Genomic DNA, 19,709 nt, shown 5'->3' with positions numbered 1-19,709 from the left:
ACTAGCCAGAGATGGCAAAAGTACTCACTTTCCGTACTTGAGTAAAAGTAAAGATACTTGTGTTAAAAAAGTACTCTGGTAAAAGTGGAAGTACTGATTAAACTTCTTTACTCAAGTAAAAGTAACAAAGTACAGGCTTGTAAATTAACTTAAAGTATAAAAGTAAAAGTAGAAACCACTTTTTTCATGCTGTTGCCTACATTTTAAATGGATGTCTGCCAATAGGACAAGATCTCCGTGTTCATTTTCAATCATCTCGTCGTCCATACTACTATGCTAACGCCACTGCCACCAAGCTGCAATGATTTGCCTTGTAGTGGTGCGTCAAATGCAACGTAGATTCCCATCCAATTAGATTGAATTTGGTATTGATGACGTGAAAAATAATAACGGTACCTCCATTGAAATGATTCAAAACTAAAGTAACGAGCCAATTTTTTAAAATGTAAGGAGTAGAAGTAAAAAGTAACCATAAAAATAAGTAGTAAAGTAAAGATATCAGAAAAATCTACTTGAGTACAGTTACGAAGTATTTGTACTTCGTTACTTCCCATCTCTGTCACTAGCCCATTTACTTCTATGTTTCCCATGACCTTTGTAGGACACAGACCCACAGCATCATAGATCCCTCATTCAACTGTGGGCATGAGATACAGTGACACATAACTATTTTATTTAGATCAAAGCCAAAACTCTTCATCTGACTTAGGCATGTTTCCATTTTACACTATGTATGTGATGGTGAAACAGCATAGGGTATTTGTTGGTATGCTTTTGAGACAAGCTCTGCATAAAGATACCATCTAAAGGTTGTTGTGGAGACTTAGTCACAAGATGCCCCTTTCTACTGCCGTTCACCAACAGGAAGATTTCTTTTTACCCTCCTTCAGAATGCACCTCCCTATAGATTGTGAGTTGATAAATATCTTATCCAGCCTAGTGGCTTTGCCAAAAACATGGGGAAAGAAATGAGTTCAGCAGCACAGCTGAGTAAGTGAGCTGCAAGGCAAAAAAACAAAAACATAATTTTCTGTTTCAGTTCCATCAAACAAGAACCAGAAATAATATAGGCTTTCCCAGTATTGGACAAAAATCTATATAGATGCAACCCATGTACTGAATTATGGTGATTATTCCACTTAGAATTACAAAAATCTGGCACCATTTAAGGTAAATCCAACAGCATTTTATGCAATTTATTGTTAACAAGCTTTGTTAAGGTAAAGCAAGAAATCAACAAAATGCAGCTGTTCTCATTCTTTTGTACTCGGTTAACATAAAATGCTAAAGAGTTCTAAAGCCTTTGTATGACATTCATCCAGTAAATGTTTGTTTTTATCATAGTACATATAGTTATTTTTTTCTTCATAGAGTTATTGTTTATATGATGACGTCCCACAAAGCAAAAGACAATGGAAAATGACAGAAGACTGATCAATTGCTAAAATTAAATTCAGCTCACATATTCTGTAAAGTAAAAAAAACATCTTAAAATGTCCCTGGGTCTAGAAATCCAATAGTTTATTAAAAGAGCTATAATTCTTACATCTGATGGTTCTGTGAAGTCTACCTCCTAATATTAAGACAGGCTCATGGGATGCAGCATTGCATGCAAAACTTGCTGTCCACTCACAGTACAGCAAATGCTCACTTAACGACATGCCATTAGATTGACATGGCTTTATTTTAAACCATTAAGACATTTGATCATTAATCTCTCCCTACAAACATAGTAGCATCCTTCACCCAGAAGCCTGTAACAGCTTGACCAAGAGGTGCATACAGTGCATAGCAGAGACCAACATTATCCTGTAGAGAAAATAATCAACTTTTTATGCAAAGATTAAACAAGGGTTCTCATGAAATGTAATTTTTTTTTATCAAATTGCCTGTCACTCTCCGAGGGCGGCACTATGTTAGAAGGAGGTGAGGCAACGCAACAAGATTTGGTGGAATATGTTTTATTGGTGCTGCAGTTCACCAATACACTGACACCCATTCTTTTACTGCCAAGCACAGCAGCTGGCTTTAGCTTTTGGCCACTCTCACTCCACACCAGGTGAAGGGGTGACAAAACAACAATAAATTATTTACAAACCCAACACAAAATAAAGGGTACAAATAAATATTTACATGCATGCAACTTTGAAACAACTAATCCTAAAGTCAATCAAGAAATTAAATCAAACTTAATATAACATAACTTTAGAGCATTATCCTTCTTAGCTCACATGGTATGCTCCACCCTTCTAAGGAGACAAACCTGGATTGTAAACCCCAATTAACACAACACAAACTGAAATAAAAAAATGAAACAAAAACTATCTATAACTATAAATAAATATCAATTAATAGGGATGGAGCCTCTGCTCTCCATTACATTGCCCATTTCTAATCATCATAATAATAAGCCATAGTTAGTTAAGGTTCCCCTCGTCTACTTTAAATGAATAGAAAAAATTCTGGTATTCAGTTTATTTTTTTAAAAGATGCAGCCGTGCCATTTTTAAACAACCTTATTTTCTTGGATTTTGGTGCTGCCATCCTTAACCGTGTATTGCAGTAAAAAAAAACAAAAAAAACAAAAAAAAAAAAACATTACAAATCCATCTTGTATATTTAAGCAGACATGTCACAATGTCAAGGTGTCTGAGATCCATTTTTTCCAATTTTTTTTTTTTAGCCTTTCTCTCTTTTTTTTTTATTCAATTTGTTGCTCAACCCTAACAGAACTTTATGCCTTTATGTTTTGCTTATTTTTGTTCTTTGTTCATTGGGAGTTACTATTGTTTTCTACAGTTTTTAACAAAAAGGATTTAAGAGCTAAGCTTTCTTAATACTTTCACACCTCAAGCTGGAAGCTAAATACTGTCAACTTTACACATAGTAATTGGCTGAGCTTTAATAACAACTATGTCAACTCTCTTTTTTATCTTGCAGACTTGCATCTTGTTTTAGATTTGTCTGCTTGTGTCTTAGATAAAACCACTATAGGACCTACTACACCTACTAACCTATTCCCTCACAAAGAAAATACTGCTGGATCAGTGCTTATGCATTCCTCTTCAGTGTATGCTTTGTCTGTGCAAACCCTTAGCTGATGGTATTAGGAGGCTAATCACACTAAAGGGCTGCTTATACTCCCCGAGCAGTGTCGCAGTGAGCTTGACGGAGGTATGACGCAGATATTTTTGATTGTTGCCCAATTTTGAAGCATGGTCTGCGCTTTGTTATTCCACTCCACAACTCAAGAGGGACAATCATGAACTAGCTGTGGGTCTAGATACAGCCGAGGCGGTGAGGAAGTGGAAAAACACAAGGGGCAAGTTTGTGCGACAACGTAGGAACATGAGGGCGAAAAGGAGCGGGGATCTAGGTCTTCTCACGCATCTCGCACTTCTAGCTGGTCCATCTTCACGAGTCGTTTTTCACAATGGCGGTCGTACAAACAAAAAAAGCCGGTAAGGTCCCAAACAGGACATTCGTATAGTGTAGAGCGGATGTAGATTTGACCAATCAGATGCCTCCTGTCTGGGGTCACCTAAAATTTTGGAGAGGTGCAGCAGAGTGTCTGTGAAAGGGGCGGGGACATATCTGCATTAACCATGACACACACGCAGACGACCTGGTTTCTGAGAAGAAATTCGCCATTCAAGAATGGCTCTGCTGCTTCTCTCCGTTAATGGGGAGTTTCCTTTCCACTGTTTCCAAATGCTTGGCATGATGGTTTGCCATTTCTGTAATCATCCACGGAAACCATAATTGTGCTTAATAAATATGAAGTGAAGCTATTGCCACTCACCTGTTTAACCTGTTGTTGTTGTTTGTTTTTGTACATCGCTGTACCCTTATGTTGTTCTTCCCATTTCTGTATTACTCTGCCTTATTCTCAGTCCATGCTTCTTCTCCTAATAACTATTTGTGGCATGATTGAAGTATTTTTCTTACATTATTGAATCACCATCACCTTGCTGCTCATACAGTACGAGCCTGTCTCTGTGTTGTCCTACTTCAAACCCCCACAGTTTGGCCGAACAATACAGACATTAAAAGGGATATCCTTCTCTTTGCCTAAACTCCCCATCAAAACTACCATAGATTGAACTAAAATGATAAAAAGAAAGGACAAAATGTTCATTCTCTTGATGTACTTGGGTAATTTATATACCCTGAAGCACTTGCAGTAGCAATGCACCAAGAAGTCTTTACCAAGAGGGCATCACTTCTTTCAGATTTTTAACTGTAAGAATTGGTTATTTTTCAGATTCCTAGTTTTTGCTACTGTCATTGGCTCCATTATAAAGATTTCAATCAAAAAATTGTTTGAGGTTTAGAAATGCAAAAATCAAAATATGTTGTAGAACAGAACAATAAAAGAGTATAGTAGAGTATAGTAATAGTACTATACTGTGCCGATAATTACACCAGAAGTATTTCAGTCAACCCCAAAGCCCATTCACTGTTTACTACGACTTTAATTGGTTTGCTTTTATACTCTGGAGACCAAATAGTACCAGCATTCCAAACATGGTTTATCAGCAGCTGGAAAAAGTAAGCAAAATGTCCATTGTGTATTGCTTTTCCTTTACAGTGACAAAATCTTCTCGGGTAAAAAATGATAAACAGCTTTTTTCTTTCAGTGCTGCTAAGTATAATCCAAGAGAAACAAATACTCTGAGTGAAAAACATCTACTTCCATGACAAAAAGCTTATTTATCAGCTAAACAATATTGGCTTCAGCAGAGACGTCAACAAGCCTGCAATTTATCCAATATAAAGGTTTCCAAGATATCTCTGATGAGTAGTTTGTTCCCATTCACATCAGCTGACCTCCTGCTGTGCGCTATTTCAATTTTATTGCTTTGTCCCGCCGCTTCGTTCTAATCATCTGAGACATGGACCATCTGTGACAGAAAACCTTTACTCTCCTGACCATTTAATATCCCCACAGTACCAATTTGTTAGTCTTTGTGAGCTACAGTTAAATTTACTTATCTTTTTATTCTAATTTTTCATTTTTTTGCAAAGCACATACGCAAAAATGGAAATGTGACTTCTCCAGTGGAAAACATTCTCAAATCTAGTGACAAAACATGATGTTTGGTAAAAATCTATAGCTAGATTTTAATAGTTTTCAATAAACTAACAAGTAATTGTATTTTTAATGTTTATTATTTGAATAATGCATACAATTCTAACATTTAAGTCTATTACACTGTGTCTGTGTACTGTTTTCTATAATTTTCTCGGAAGTGTATTCCCATTACATCGGCCCAGTCTAAACAAAAGAAGATAAATTCTAATTAAAAGCTTGCAATTTTATCTCCCACTGCACCACTCATTTCTTTCACATTCAGTTTGTTAAAAGTGCTGTCGACACATACTGTACTTATAATTACAACATATGAGTGCAGAGTCTGACATCTCCCCCTCAGCTGGACATTGACTGTGATGGCTTGTTCTGGGCTGCAAATAGCAGCCCGCTCCTTGGTGCAAATGGGCTTTCAAATAGAGGCAATATAGTTTTTAACTGATGTTGTCTGCCATGTAAGACATGACGAATGTCCATCCATGCACAAAATGACCGCAGCACAGATTGAGGAGTGAGGGTTGATGCATGGATGTTGGCATCGAATAGGTTAATAAAGAGAGAGAAACTAAGGTATGGTAAAATGTGACCCACTCACAGCCATGTTGTTTCCATCAGATGACACATCTTGTTGAGATATTTCTTCATCTGTCTATTTAATAAACTGCCTTCCTGTGACACTGCTTTGAATTGCCTTTGACTCAAAGACAGACATCCAGTCTTTGTGTCTCATTAGAATGATACATCAGAACAGGGGCGTCTTGTAGAAGTAGTGACTTTGTAGAAAACACTTTTGCAGCAATTTGAATTAAGATACATAACAAAGATATCTTTTTTGTTTTGGGATAGTTTTATTTTCTCTTTTAGGGTTATTCTCATTATGAACACTGCTGTGAAAAAGTCTGATGAATAAAAAACATTTAGTACAAAGTCATATTTTTTACTGTACACATTTTATTGCTATAAAAAATAACTGTCAATCAACTTCACCAACCTGTTAGACAATAAGAAATAGAGTAAGACATCACATCTAAAGACATTTATTAACTATACCAGAAAATCCTCAAGGAAACACCCTGTTATCACTCAAAAGATCAATCTAAAATTCCACAAGAGCCATGTGAAAAACCCATTACCACTAAGTACAATCCCTTAAGAAAAGCAGCTTTTGCTGCCATGAGATGACACAACCAGTTATTATTTTAAACAATAATAAAAATAATTGAAATGTATTGATCTCACATTGGAGAAATTTACCTCTGCATTTAACCCATCCCCTTGGGGAGCCATGGGCAGCTATCGAGGGGCACCCAGGGAGCAATCAGGGGTTGCTCAGAGACGAAGTCTGTGGGAGTGGGTTTTGAACTTACAACCTCAGCATTCCAAGCTCTATGTACTAACTACTAGGCCACCCCCATTTTCACATAAACCAACATAAACCTCAAGACTAATATGACTAAAAGTCATTTTTTAAGTGTCTTTTGTATTTACCCAGGCAAGCTTATTGCATCAGAACTCACTGGATGATCTGAAACATCTATTGTAAAGTAAGAAAAGAAGCAGCAATAGAAAAGTTAATAGGGCAAACATATTTTACAACACTATAATTACTTCTGTTGCTAATTAATATTTTGTCATGCACGACTGGCAGGGAATTATCAGTTCTGTATGAGTAGCCCGTTCAGTCAGTCAACATACCATTTTCTGCCTTTTGTTATTTCATTTCTTGCATTCTATCACTTCAAAAAGGCTAGGTAACTTTTTATGTTTTTTATTTTCCTGGATTGCACTCACAGAAACTATTGGGACTTAAATATTCCTGTGTCTAAAAACAAGAGCAAAAAAACAAAGTACATCTTTTCTGCCACGTGAAATTTAGTGTAGCTGTGAATAATAGGGAACTTTACAATGGTTTTTACAATTGACAACTATACTGTACTCCCTGTCTGTCAATAGGACCATGTACACTTTGGAGCTGTACTTGATTTGAACCATAGAGATAATTTCAGGTGGAAATTACTCCTGAACCCCTCTGGGCTTAAGGGGTTAAATATTTTAGCAGGGTGATCAGTGAAAGCTTTTCACAATGGAGAAACAGGGTGAGTTACCCTTCTCTTCCTGAATGCAGGAGGAGGGATTGGCTCACAGCAGCCCTTGCTGCTCACTGAAGACAGTAAACACAGAGCAATTATTGCATTCAGGGTTTACCTGTCTAGCCCTCAGAGTGAGGTCCATTTTTCCAATTTCACCATCAAATTGAGGACCAGTTGACACATTTTGGACGTTTGGATATCTTCCCGGTCCTCACATGCTATTTTGCTAATGGTTATGTTTAGGGCTATGGTGTCAGTTGGGTTAGGGTTAGGGTGAGGTATGTTAGATAGTTTTATGGTTATGGCATAGAATTGATTGAAAATGACTGAAAATCAATGGAAATCAATGGGAGTCAACACATGGTCCTCACTATATATAGCAGGACGAGTATGTGTGGGGTGTGTGTGTGTAGGGGGGTGTGTTGTTTAGGGCAAACTCCCACTGAAGAGGTATAAAACTGATGCACATTTTTCTCTTTGCATCGCCTGAAATCCTGCACTATCTATATATGCATATATGTATAAAATGATGCATACGTGCAGCTTAAGGCATGTATGTAGGCATACAGAGAACACTTCACACAGTTTTAGGGAAGGAACTGAACATGCACCTGCTGCCTGTTGTCGCCACTGATGCTCATACCGAACAAAAGTCGAATCCATCAACTGTCACCCGCAGTGACAACAGCTCAGTAACTCACTCCAGAATAAAGCATGCATGTATTAAACCTTGGGAAACTAACATCTGCCACAATATGACTATTTTTCCACTCTCTATGAAAACACATGAGAAGCCTGACTTTTGTAATAGAATACTCTTTTATATCACTGAATAACAGAACAGACTTGGCTAAAGTGATGCTTTTATACAATTTTGATCCTCTCTAAAATACTTTCTGGTTTTGTAAGGGACTTCAATGCTAGATTTAATACCAAACCATGCCTAAAGGCTAATTGAAAGCAGTTAATTACTCTTTTTTTTTTTTTTTTTTGGAGCAGGCCATTTAAGTACATCCAAGTGGTTTTGTTGGTTTCCTTCCAAGAAACATCCCATAAATGCCGTCTTTTGTAGAAATTGAAAAGTGAATTATCCTACGATACACAATTCAGTTTGGATGTAAAACGTTGTTGGTTATTTTCTAAAAGGGTGCCTTTGAGAGCGCCCCACAACACCAAATACACATACTGTAGTCAAAGCAAAACCTGAGACCTGTGCCAATTTTATACTTCTGTCACAGAGTCAGGTACAGAACTGCACAAATTATCAGTCATCTTTGCAAGGGAGGAAGAAGAAGACAATAAATATGATGAAAAAGAGAATGCAGTTAATTCTAAAAGATAGTTTTAAATAGGATCACTGCTTTAAAGCAGTTAATATCATAAATGCCTTCATTGTCCTATAGTGGGGAATTTCAGACATAAAAATGAGTAGACAGATATAAGACATATGTAAGTTGCACTCAAGACTGAAATAAGAAACAATACGAAAGTAATTAGATTAATTAGGAAAAAATGTAAGTATGTCTCCTGACACTTTGGGGAGGATATTGGTGGTGCTTTAAAAAACAGTGTTGGAATAAAAAAAAAATATAAAGAATAAAAATGCTGGTCAGCATCAAAAACTAATGCTGGTTTGGCTACTATTAAATAAATATAAGTTTTATGAATCTTCAAGTCCCCACCTGTACTCCTCTTGTCTTTGGTAAAAAATGACTGGATCAGCCTGGGAAGATGTTTCAGTTGCAAACTTGTTAAATTTTCAACCAAACACAATCATTGCTCTGATCCAGGACCATGAGAAATCTTCATATGGATGGAGTGGATTGGCTGGTCATATAAAACGATCAGAAGAAGTCCAAGCAGAGACGATGCGTCCTGCGGCAACCCCAAAAAACTGCTGACTGTCTTTATCACTGCCATTATTTGGTCTGTCCTGGGCATGTCCATGACTCTCTGGTTTTGCTCATCTAATAAACTGGAGAGGTCCATACTGGAATTAACAGGTAGTTGTACATAGATGATTATCAAGGCTGACCTTCTCTTCATTTAAGACATCTGAGAGAGTCAGTAAAGGGCAATTAACATTTCTGCAGACTCCAGACATCCTGGCACAAACTGATTAGACTTTATATATATATATAAACTCTTCCTCCCCCACCGTGGGCGGTCTCTCCCCGTTTTTTTTCCCTCCAAAATCAGGTGCTCTACCAGAGGCCTGGGAGCTTGAGGGTTGTGCGCAGTATCTTTGCTGTTCCTAGAACTGCAAAAACATTGTTTTGTCCTTGGGCAAGACACTTCAACTGCATTGCTTACTGATGGTGGTCAGAGGGCCCAGTGGCACCAGTGTATGGCAGTCTAGCTTCTGCCAGTGAGCCCCGGGAGAGCTGTGGCTACAATGAAGTTTGCCAAAATCAATGTGTGAGTGCGTATGTGAATTTCTCATATTTTAATAGCTTTTTATCACCTCAAAATGTTGGCCTAAAAAGTTCAATAAACACAGTTTATGAATAGTCCAATAATTATTCGATGAAACGACCAAAACGATATACAAACTGTCATCGACAGGAGCATTTAGTATGATGAAGTAGGTAGCCTAACTCTTTATGTTTTGCCCATGGTATGTGTGCACAATGTGTTATTTGATTTAATGATAATACCAGTCATTTCTTTAGCACTTAGTTGCAGTTTTGTAAATGTGTGCAGCAGCAGAGGCATATCAATGAAATAGGTTTCTAATTTCTCAACCATTATTTTACTTGACAAAAAATTATTTGTAACCTGGCTTAGATCAATTTGATCAGATGTCTGGAAAGGTGAATCTCTATTAGATTTTTACCTTGTATTTGTAGGTTCTCTTTGGAGTAAAATCAGCAATTAATTGTAAACATTGAACAGGGCTGTCTTCTAAACAACATTTGTAGATTTAAAGGTTTTAAATTATATGGTATTGATTATGATGACAGCTTACTCAGACAATTAGCTCAGTTTCTCCATTTTCATGTAAGCTGGTTTAAAGCTGTTAAATACATTTTACAAATACAATAAAAGTGGCAGGTACAGATAAATACCAGCAAATTATTTTGGTCTTTCTTTTTTTTTAAAGCAAACCACGGGAATAATCTAGATTGAAATTAAGAAATATTGTACAAAAGCCAGGGTCTGTCTCTGTATTGCCCGGTGACAGACTGGCGATCTTACCAGGATGTACCCAACCTCTCGCCCATAGACTTCCAGAGATAGACACCAGCACCAGTGTGAGTCTGATGGAATAATGGTGAGAAGATGGATGGATGGATGGATGGATGGATGGATGGATGGATGGATGGATGGATGGATGGATGGATGGATGGATGGATGGATGGATGGATGGATGGATGGATGGATGGATAGGATACTGAAAATGTCAAATAGAAAAGCAAGCTTACAATGTTTGATGTTTCTTACATATCTCGAAACTGAAACCATTATATGATAAATAACTATGATGGTTGAATTGAACATGGAAAAAATATATCTAGTTGTATTTGTTTCAATAATATTTTGATCGTTTTGGCAGCTAGTTTTCCAGTGAAGCCACCAGTAAAGAACAATTATCTGTATTTAATTCATATTAAATTTTACTATTAAAAGTTGAAATGGTAATCAAATCATATTTCTGTGTCTGTGGCCTTAAATCAAGAAGCTGCCACATACAGGTTGTTCGCTTTGACTCAACAGTTGACCGATCAAAAAGATGAAAGCCATTTTGGCTGACTACAGAATCATTAGCAGTCAGTGCAACAGCTTCCTGCTCATCCAAACAATAAACAGTTTGGCAACAAATTGGACCACATGGGATGTTTTAAGGATACGAGAGTTGTTCATGCGTTGAATAATTTATCATGTGAATGAGTCAACTTCCACCCCGGTTTTGGCATCCGTGTGTGTGTGTGTGTTTGTGGGTATGTGTGTGTGGGTGTGTGTGAGGGGGGAGGCAGATTGACAGTTGATTTTCAAATCTCTTCACGAAGCTAATTTGTTGCCGTTCAAAACACAGAGAAAAAAAATTTGTCTCATTACAACACATGTTCAAAACCAACAATCACCTTTGAGGGCACTGGCATTAACTCTTTGTCTAAACCAGGGGTCAGAAATCTTTTACTTTCAAAGAGAAACTTTTGCCACTGCTGCTTAAAAAATAAAGTTAATCAAGGGCCATAACAATGATTTCTAAAATATTAAAACCCTTTTTGATACTAAGATTTTCCATTGTTTCTATTTTAAAAGGAAAAATATAATTATATCTTAACAACAGAAAAAATATTGATTTTGTAGAATAAAACAAGATAAATGATACACCAAAAATATGAAAGATAAGGCTGATTACCCCTCCTAAAATATAAAGCACATAGTTTAAGCTAAAAAAAAAATTACCTTCAAAAGCCTCATACCAATGATATTGTGCTATTTTAGATATTTAATGAAGATATTAAGCGAAGAAGATCCCTTTGTTATTGCGTTAATATGTAAACTAATCTTTTATTTGGTGTTGGTGGAGCCACATTGAAATGATAAAAGAGCAACAGGTTGCAGACCAGTGTTCTATAATATTGCAAGATTTTACAGGTTTTGAAGTTTGAACCTGGGTAACCAACACACTCTAAAATATGGATCAGACTGAGATTTGCATCCTTTTAGTACCATATTTGCGCTTTTGCCTTTTCTTTTACTTCAGCATTGTGATTATGGAAAATGGACTTCACAATGATTAGGCAGATATTAAATCTAGAGCTCAAATTCTTCAGTAGAAGCATGGGTTGTTACAAATTGTAGCTAAGGTAAAAAATGTTGTTTAGTTGAAGTTATTTACTTTATCATTTCATAATTTGAGATCCATTCTCTATTACAGTATTGTTATGAGTCTGAGTTGAATGGGATGATTAGGCACTGTGCAAAGTGGTGGAGGTGTTGGAGTGTGTCTGTGTGTGTTAGACAGGGTAAGGAGCCCGGACAATGACGGATGAGAAGATGGATGTAGGGATTATCTGGGATCAACCATTGACTGTCGATTTTATGTCAAGCCCTTTGCCTCTCAGCTTTAGGCGTCAAAGTACTGAGGACTTTCTGGTTTTTGTGTACAAACAGGGAAGGACGTCTTTATGTGTGCATTTCCCCTAATGGTGCAGATGAGTAATGTTTTGGGGAAAAGAGAGCAATGTAGATAAGAAATTTGAAAGGTAGTTAATGAAACAAAGCATAAAAGACATGTGTGACACCTTATGTTTAGTGAACAATTTTTCTAAAAATGAAGGATGGACATGGGAGAGAAACCATGTGGTGGATCAGTGAATAAAAAATATGAAATTATGACACCAACCACAGAGAAATGGAAACTGAAAATCAGGTGGTATTAGAAAAAAATCATGTCTGATGGATGAAAAGAGGAATTGATGCAACAGAAGACAGCAGATAAAGGGCAAATTCTTATATCCCCTCCACCCCCCTCAAATTAAAGCACATGTTAAAAACACTCACCAACCTGCTTTTCTTGTCTGTGGATGAGCCACCAAACCCAACTACCAATCGTGGTCCAGGAACAGTTACTAAAAAGCCGGCAGGCGGCTGGAGAGAAGCGGTAGGGAAGAGGAAAGCAGAGCGCAGCAGCAGCTCCTGATCAAACAGGCAAAGCTTCTCGCTCAGACGAATGCAGCAGAGTAAAAAAGGGAAGAGGAGGGAAAAGGTGGAAGGTGCAACTTACACCTGGGTGAAACTCTTCCAGTTCACAAATCCAACATTTACTCCACATCCACCTGATAGATGAACTCTCAGCTGTTGATTTTTGAAAAGACACCACCAGCTGGTTCACACAGCTCCCTCAATGAGTGCTGTCGCAGTGACACCATCGGCTGCAAGGCTCCGGAGGCGTACGGTGCGAGAGAAGAAATAAGCATGCACAGACCTCTGGCACCTCCTCCCCCTACTCCTCGTTACCCCAGTTGTACCTCTGTCAGCTTTATCCTACTACTCAATCAAACAGATGAGAGGAAGATGGTCTTCTCCTGCGTCTTTGCCATTTTAATTCAGTTAATTTATTCGTGTGCTGCACTGCTTCACATTCTCTTCTCTTTCTCTGTCCTTCACTGTCGGACTGACTACTGCTCCACAGCACAGAGAAGCTGGACTGCGCGTTGCTCCCTCCCTCTCCTCTCTCTATGCTGCTGAATGTCTTTCTATGCTTTCTCACCCCCCTCCTTCAGTCACCCTCAAATCGTCCATGATTTCTCTTTGCTGGTCAACACCACGTTAACAACAAGAGGATTATGGCTTGAATCTGCATCACTAACAAATTGTTGCTATTAAGTGACTTAAAAAATCTAAACATGGTTATTACAATCCCGAATCTAATTTATTTTGCTCCATACAGTTAAATGTTTTAAAGTGTAAATGGGAAGTTAGGAATGAGAAATATCTCTTTAAAAGTGTGTTGCAGGAAAAACAATTGCAAAGTCTATTATGATATAGAGAAACTAGAAAAATAATTTACTAGCTGTTATAGTGTAATGCAGCAAAAGGTGAAAGTCCATAAACCATGATTTAAACTAAAAAAGCCACAGTTTTTGATTTCACTGATCTATTATGTGGGGGTGCCACCAGGGTGTGTTTTTAAGGCATTTTAGTTTAATATATGGCAATGTTTGATAGATGACAATACTGTTGCAATGTGGTTGATTGCATTAAAAAGATGCCCATGCCAAAACTGTGTTTTTATGTCATATCTGAAAGACAGAATAACACTTAACTTAGCCTTCTGGGAGATCACTAGCAAGAGGATTTTTCAGAACAGCATAAGCCATCTGAGTGCATCAAAATTGGATGACTTCACACTAACCAAATGCATCCAGATTGTCCTAAAAAAATTCAGGGATGTTTTTCTCCCTGTAAATGACTTGGGGTCCCTTCCACTTGTAGACACCAGCCTTATAATCCCATGTTGTACTTACAGAGTTTTGTAGGGACCAATCTAGGCGAATGTCTGCAAACTTGCATACTTTTGTTGGAGATCAGCCCTTTTTTCAGAGTAGTGCTGTTTATCTGATTGTGACTGGCTGGATGTGCTCTCTTCATCCTCTGACATGGGAGCTGGCTGTGTGTTTCCTGGATGTTTCGCCTGTGGAGCTGGTTTAGAGTTGCCTTTAGTATCAGTGCTTCTGTTTCTATGTCTGCTTCTGTCTCCTTAAACCCCAGTCAACCTCGGTAAATGGCCGCTCACACTGAGTCTGGTTTCGCTGGAGGTTTTTTCCTGTTAAAATAGAGTTTTTCCTCTCTACTGTCACTACAAGCATGCTTAGTGTGAGGGATTGCTTTCAAGTTAATGAGTTGATGCAATCAACTGATTTTCCTTAGATAGAAAACTTTGAATCAATTTGACTGTATGATCTGGTTGAATTGTAAAGTGCCTTGAGATGACGTGCTGTGAATTGGCGCTATAGAAATACACTGAAATGAACTGAATTTTCCAAATCGAGGTAAAATGGGTGGAAACACGACTTTTAAGTCCTTAATGTTGGCTGAGAAAACAAATAACTGCAAAAAATGGAAATTTATGAAAATATGTTTATTACAGGCTTAAAAAGCAATTTGAAAAGATAGTTTTAATCTGATAAATCAATGCCGCTTGAGAAAGCCTGTTCTAATGTACTGAAAAGGAATCCACATGTCCAATTCATTTTGTTGAGCATTTTTTGTCATTTATAGTTTTGTAATTTGAATAGATGTAATTTGCTGTGGTATTCATTTCTGTTTAGGTGCAGTAATTTCGAAAAGCATAAAATTGGTATGAAACGACTAAATCTCTAGATAAAGATGATTAATCAAATGACAAAGTCACACATTAGTTAAGGTAAACATAGGAAGAATTATTGCTTTTTCAGGAGAAGGATTTTCAGGTTGTCTGGAGATTTTTCAAGGACCCAAATGCAGAAGAAATAGAATGAGGCAGAGATGAGTTTTTCTGATTTAATAATGTTCCAAAGGGCAAGAGAAGCAAAATTCCAAAAAAAAAATACAGAAAGCTCGAATCCATGAAATGACATGGAAAACACACATGAGAGGCAAAAAAAAAAAAAAAAGATAAGGAACCAGCAAGAGAAGGAGTATAAATTGGAGACATAACAAAGACTAGGCTCATCAGCAGATTGGGAGCAGGTGTGGACAGAAGAACCTAGAAGGGAGCTAGGAGAAGGAGACTGACACAAGAGGGCAACAGAGAGTAAACTAGAAGTACAGAAGAACTCAAATACAACCAAAAACAACTAGAATAACACAAAATGGAAATAAAAATAATGAAAACTCAAAAAGAAAATGACTAAAGCAGGGTGTTGGACAGGGATTGATATTTGGGGCTACATTTAAGGAATTGTTTTCTACAAATTAAGTAGACTGATCTAACCTATATGTCACAGTGCAATCAGAGATGGAACATTTTTAAACCTGACATCAAAAATTACTTTAACATAAATATCAAACCATTTTGGTAACTCTATACCTGCTGTTGAAAATTTCAATTTAGTCTTATTAGCTACTCCATGTATTTCTGCTAAAACATTTGATCATATTTTACTACTCTATTGTTCACTTTTCAATGAAGATCATACTTTGTTTCAATAATCTAAAACAACATCTAAATACAGTTTTGAAGTATATAAATAAACAGTCCATGCATTTACATTGCAATATTGAGTTTGAACAATTTTTAAAATAAAATAAAATGTTGGCACTGTATTTGGTTCGAACATAGTTATCTAAAAAGATAGTTCTGTATTAAATATCTTCTTCTTAAGCTCTGTAACTCTAATATGGGCATATCAGGGAGCAGTAGGGTATGTAGAATGCATTTTGCATTTGTATTTGCATTTAGCAATGTTTTTGGACTGTCATGATGCTTTTAAGAGATCTGACCCACATGCAGAAAACCACTCAGAGATCCAAGGGAAAGTTTAATAGGTTTATTGATGAGAATCACAGGAGGTCGAATCTTGAACTCAGTGAGCTGATGAATCGGAACTAGAAGTGGAACAGAGGTTAATAGCTGTTAGTTCAATGGCCGTAGGAAACTAAAATAGAGTTCTTGAAACATTGAGAAAGTGGGACTCACGTTGGAGGGGGTCTCAGTCAAATCCTTGAATCCAGAAAGTGTGGGTTATCTAGAGGAAGGGCATCTCGTTGGAGGGCGGACAGGTTGGTAGAGTTGGACCCTGAGGAGTAATTAGAGCGCACTGCCACTTAGAATTCCGACGGAACTTGAACGGGTCGTGTGGAAATCTTCCACTGCTTAGTGTAAACACAAAATATCCTTCCAGGGGGAGAAGGCCAAAACTTCCAGTCTGCGGGAAGGCTTCCTGCCAAAAGGCAAAGACAAAAAACACAGTTAATCTCAGAGAAAACGAAGCTCAGGTTAGACTCAGCTAATCTCGGCTTGGCTAGAGTACCCAAAACTGGCAAACATTCTGGGGTCGAGGTAGTGGCAGTCAACGGCTCAAATACTCCCCAGTGATGAACCAATGAGCCACCGCTGTGCAGGAGGGCCAACGAGGAAAGGGCGCCACCTGGTGGTGGAGGGAGAGACAAACACAAAACATACCATACAAACTTGAATCCTAGGACAACTGTTTGCTCCTGGTTCATTATGAGTCTCTAGGAATTCAGAGTTCAGAAATACTGATCTAGACATTGTGAAATTATTCTTATTCCCAGTTATGCTAAATTTTCCATTTAATTGTTTTAAAACTTAATTGTTTCCTAGGTACCACTTTCGAGCCTTAACTAGTTTGGTATAATACTTGCATAAATTAGATACAAAAGACAAACTTCAGGTAAACTTTTAAAGAATTAACGGAACAAGTATTTCTTTTGGGATATTTTTTGCTGCACTCTCTCTGTAATAAGGGTGAGGAGTGCAAACTTTGAGGGATCCTAAAAATTCAACTGAGAAATTAGAGGTAAACATGCCAAGTAGAAATAAAGGGGCTCTTATTTTGGATCTTTAAATACTGCTTCCATCTATTGTTAGCTGTACAGTATATTGCTCCAACCACGGTCCTTAACCACTGTTTTCCTACTCATTGTTTTATTATTGCCTTACTCCTCCTTGTGTGCTTACACTGCATCTGTCTCACTGCATTATCTCACTCTGTCCTCATCTATCTCTGCTTTGTTCTGTACCTTTTTTTTTCTAAACAAAGGGCTCCCTTGGGTCAACAGAGTGTGCTGAACACGACATCCGAGCAGAGCGCTACCTAGACTATCCTATACAAGGGAAACCTCTGAACAAGATAATGTTTTTATTTGACTATTCTACTTTTGCTGATAACGTGCTGTTTAGTATTTTTATAAATGTAAACTAATTTCTAAAACATTGGTGATAGAGCTGATCATAGGAGTTCAAAGCAGTCAAACAAACTTCAGGAAAATTGATTTTGATGTTTAAACATTAGCAACTATGGAGTATTTATAGGAAAAAATCTAAATATAAAATTAAAGACCTATATTTTCTTGGTCAACTGCTCAAGTTTTGGCATATTAAAATATTTTCAAAGGTTACCATGAACTAAATAATGTAAATCAGAATGATGTTTTACTCTTTCTGTTTAAAAACTTTGTGTAACCTAGTGCATACATTTCATAAAAATATTATTCAGTTGCAATATCTTTGCCTTTTAAAGGTGAAATATGTTATTCTTATGGTAAACATTGTCTTACAAAAAGAATAACAGGGTATCAAATATTGGCTTCATAAATTAAAGAAGATAAGTGGATTACAAGATACACATGGGTTGAGGCAAAAATAACAAGGACACTGAAAAGTTAAATGGTTAAAACAGAATGCTGGACAAGGATTCATAGTTGAGGCTAGATTTATGGATCCCTTGAGAGAGTCTTATTAGGTTAGTGGAATGATATTACATAAATGCAATGAAAAAGTACAATCCTAGATAGAAGCTTTTTACTCTGCAATAAGAGCATCACTTTTAAATAAATTGTAAATCTGCAGAGTTGTTTTACACTGTCAATTGAATGTATTGGGAACTGGGTTTTTTTATTTTCTTTGTGGGGTGTTTTCTCTGTTCACCTGGTGCTTCATCCTTTATCCACCAGATGGTGCTAAAGGCAGCACATCTGGAGATGCGTGCACGCTGACTCAGTCAGCGCACCTTTGTCGCATCACCCAATCATCCTGGAGCTTAAGAGGAGCAGACTGCCAGTACCTTGTCGCATGAGTTGTTTAACAGTAATGGCACTCTGAGCCCTCTGATATAGCTCTCTGGGTTTTCCTTAGAAGACCTTCTAGTAATCGAATCTTGTTGCCCCTCTCAGGTGATTCCTCATGACTTCTTGGTAGTTTCTCTGTGAAGATCCCAGACCTGGCTTTTGGATTGTCCCTCCGTGATGCTGCGGATAGTTACCCACTGGATGCCTGAGTCCTTTCTTCATCTCTGCAGATTAATCATAAACCGTTCCTGGATTTGTCAGCTGGCAGACGGCTTGCTCCTCTGTTCTCCTCCACGCCTGAACTTACCTGTCCACCCCCCACTGCAGCCTCCACGTCTCACTCAGTCAAGATATCACTCAGAAATCTGGATCACCTTAAAGGCCCCCACAAAGATACCAAAGCCATGAATCAATAGTTTCTCCCCAGCCACTTCTTCTAGCCCCTTAGGAGGAACCCCAAGGCGTTCCTAGGCCAGCCGAAAAACATAGTCTTTCCAGCGTGTCCTGGGTCTTCCCCGGGGCCTCCCCCCGGTGGGCCCCGGAACACCTCACTAGGGAGGAGTCCAGGAGGCATCCTAACCAGATGCCCGAGCCACCTCAACTGGCTCCTCTTGACTGGAGGAGCAGCGGCTCTACTCCGAGTCCCTCCCGGACGACCGAGCTCCTCACCCTATCTCTAAGGGAGAGCCCAGCCACCCTACGGAGGAAACCCATTTTTTTCCCACTCAAATATATTTAAAATGTATTTTCCCCCCTAAAGATACATTTTCTTAGCCTAGTAAACTAGCCCCACCCACCAGCGGCCAAAATCATTTTTGCCTGCCAGTGGTCTAGCCTCAAACAATGCCCCAGGCCTTAGAACTGGTCGGCCAATCACAATGCAGAGATGTGTTTTAAATTGTTATGATGCAAAGCAGGCGGGGTTTTCAGGGCGACGCTGGAGAAAGCACAACAAGGAAGATGGTAACAACTATTGAACAGTTCTCGTTTGACTCAGCTTTGGAATTAGTTTTGGAAGGATTAGACTTGGGGTTTTCGTTGAAACGTGAGTAGGAAGAATCTCTACGCTCATCAATTTTTGAGAAGGATGTATTCGCCATTTTACTGACAGGCTGTTTGTTTACACTCCCCCACCAGCTTCCTGTCGCACTTAATACGTCACAGTCAGTTGCACTCATTGGTCAGAGCGTTGGCCAATAGGGACATACATGGTTTGAAAAACAAAAGGTTGTTCTCATCAACAATCTTCCGATGTCTCATTCATCTGGGCCAGACTAAAT

The 19,709-nt window shown here is 38.0% G+C and overlaps 1 protein-coding gene across 2 annotated transcripts in view; it reads right to left on the bottom strand.

The window, feature by feature from the left end:
* The window catches only part of LOC119793838 (glutamate receptor ionotropic, kainate 5-like), a 307,049-nt gene extending 293,717 nt beyond the window's left edge, over positions 1 to 13,332 (bottom strand). For both annotated transcript variants that reach the window (XM_038301110.1, XM_038301109.1), the window contains exon 1: positions 12,701 to 13,332. The gene's annotated coding sequence lies outside the window, so the exon portion shown is untranslated. The remainder of the gene's footprint in view (positions 1 to 12,700) is intronic.
* Positions 13,333 to 19,709: the final 6,377 nt, after the last annotated feature.

Source organism: Cyprinodon tularosa, unplaced genomic scaffold, assembly GCF_016077235.1.
Source record: "Cyprinodon tularosa strain WSP-4 unplaced genomic scaffold, ASM1607723v1 ctg460, whole genome shotgun sequence".
Classification (NCBI taxonomy): Eukaryota; Metazoa; Chordata; class Actinopteri; order Cyprinodontiformes; family Cyprinodontidae; genus Cyprinodon; species Cyprinodon tularosa.
This window is presented reverse-complemented; position numbering and strand designations above follow the sequence as displayed.